Source organism: Coenobita brevimanus, chromosome 7 (assembly GCF_032717465.1).
Source record: "Coenobita brevimanus isolate Jiangsu-jjx chromosome 7, ASM3271746v2, whole genome shotgun sequence".
NCBI lineage: Eukaryota > Metazoa > Arthropoda > Malacostraca > Decapoda > Coenobitidae > Coenobita > Coenobita brevimanus.
Genome location: NC_136960.1, coordinates 38,068,853 through 38,071,352, shown reverse-complemented (window position 1 = coordinate 38,071,352; position 2,500 = coordinate 38,068,853).

Genomic DNA, 2,500 nt, shown 5'->3' with positions numbered 1-2,500 from the left:
GAACATTTTTGTTTTCACCCACTGAGTTGGATAGTTACCCGAATTAAATATATTATTAAATAGTGTAGTCAACAGTAATAGCCATGATACAGGTAAGATTCGGAATAGTCCAGGAGTCAAACCATCTAGTCCACATGCCTTATTTGGATTCAAATTTTGAGCTTCTCTCACTACTTCATCCACGGTTATTGGGTCATCCAGTATTGGTATTGTGACGTCACCTATAATGTTGGGCAACTGTTGGTTGGTTGGGGGGTTTAATGAGCTTTCAATAAACAATTTAAATTCATTATCACTTGGCTTATTAATAGGTCTTTTACCTAGTTCATCTGTCGGTTCATATTCGCCCTTCCATCCAACAGCTCTCCAGATTCTTGAATCATCTTTATCATTCAATAGTCTATCCCATCTAGATACATTATTGTCATTTACCTCCTCTTGGGTTACACATCTGGCACTTCCTACACAATTATATAATATGTCTGTTACTTGTGTTACACATTCATTTATGTTCATGTTTACGTCAGGCAAATTATTTAGTTCAGATAAATTATTTACAAGTACCTGGGGATCTACACTCTGCATAGGGATAGGTTTCTTAGATAACTTTACATCATTGAACACTTTACTATGCAATACAGAGTGGTCACCCAAATGTTCAGATCGGAACACTAATTGGTCAATATCAACGCTGGGTAAGTTCACAGTTAGGGAAATGGGAGCATGATCACTAGGTAATGGATGGGTCTTAAACACATGAAAATCACTTACATTGTTAATCATACTTGGTGACATTAAACACACATCTAATTCTGAAACCCAATCATTACCCTTACGATATGTCTTATCAGCAAGGAAATGTGAATTATGTATCTTTAAGTTATTAACCACTAACAACTGCGAGTCGATACATATCGTTGACAAGATATAGGCATTGTCATTTGGATGTTGTACAGGATCTGGCAATAATGGGTAGGAACAGATACAATTAGTTGGCAATTCAATAAGATTAGGAATGTCCTTAACCAGACTACCGAACCTTGAGTTCATATCACCCAACACACAGAATGAGTCAATTAATGAAGTGGTTTTTAATTTCTCCTGTACAGATGCAAACGACGTATGTGAGTAGTAGGGTGAATCAGTAGGGGGAATGTAACAAAAACCAAACAATATTCTGGGGGCAAAACTAATTTGTAACCACACTTGGTCCTTAATACTCGTATCAACATGAGTTACACTTTTAGCTATACAGTTCTTAATTAAGACAACAGTGCCCCCGCGATGTGATGCATCATTCACCGAACTTTTATAACCCACATACCCCGGAAAAGACACAGTTAGTGGGGTTTTTACTTCATTCAGGCTCACAATATCATATTTCTGAAGCAAACACTGAACGTTACGGTTCTCCAACTTTGTTGTAACTCCATTTATATTCCAAGAAATAAGTTTCAAATCTCGGAATTGCTGTGGTCCTCCTAAAAAGGCTGCGGGTTCCACGAGTCAATAACGGCATAATCTCGATACACCTTCCTCTCCCTCACATCCAGCCGGATCACACACCCGACGTTCTCAGGCCGCGCCTTCTCTGCTGCTTCCACATCCCGCAGGCGCTTCCACTCTGCTCGAACGCTCGGATGGGTGTCTCGCTTGATGTAAACTGCTTCATACTGCCTTCCAGATGTTTTCAGTAATTTTGCCTTCTCCAGTACCTTATCCTTTGATTCTTTACTTCCCATGATGACGAGGATAGGTCGTTTCATTTCTCCTGCCCTCTGTCCAAGCCTTTTATAAGACACAACTTCTTCTTCCCCTCCAACTACTGACCAAATTTTATCAATTTTCTCCTTATCCAGCACTGCGTCATCTAGGGGTTCGTTTTCTTCCGGTACACCGAGAATGACCAAATTCCTCTCCCTTTCTTTACGGTCCAGGGTCTCCAGGAATCGTTGTTGTTTAGCTATGATGTTGGCTTGTTTTTCTACTTGAGTCTGAAGATCATTTAGTTTTTTGTTCATAGGGCTATCAGGTGAATTAATAAACTCCTTCAACTCTTTTACCTCCTTCAATAGAGTTTGTATGTCGTCCTGGAGTGGTTGGAGCCCTCCGCCATCTTGGACAGGTGATGCCAGGATACTTTCTATTAAATCATCCTTATTAATTCTGTTTAACTGGTTACGCTGCATCTGACGCAGTTCTGGGAGTGACTTAGCCATGGTAGATCAAATACAGGTCAAAATACAGACACTGTTTATGGCTTGCGCACGGAGCTCACTGAGACACGTCCATTCGCCACGACGGTCAGAAGCACACACACACACACACACACACTCATATATACAGTCACACAGGCAGCATAAACACTACACACACACACACACACACACACACACACACACACACACTCATATATACAGTCACACAGGCAGCATAAACACTACACACACACACACACACACACACACACACTCATATATACAGTCACACAGGCAGCATA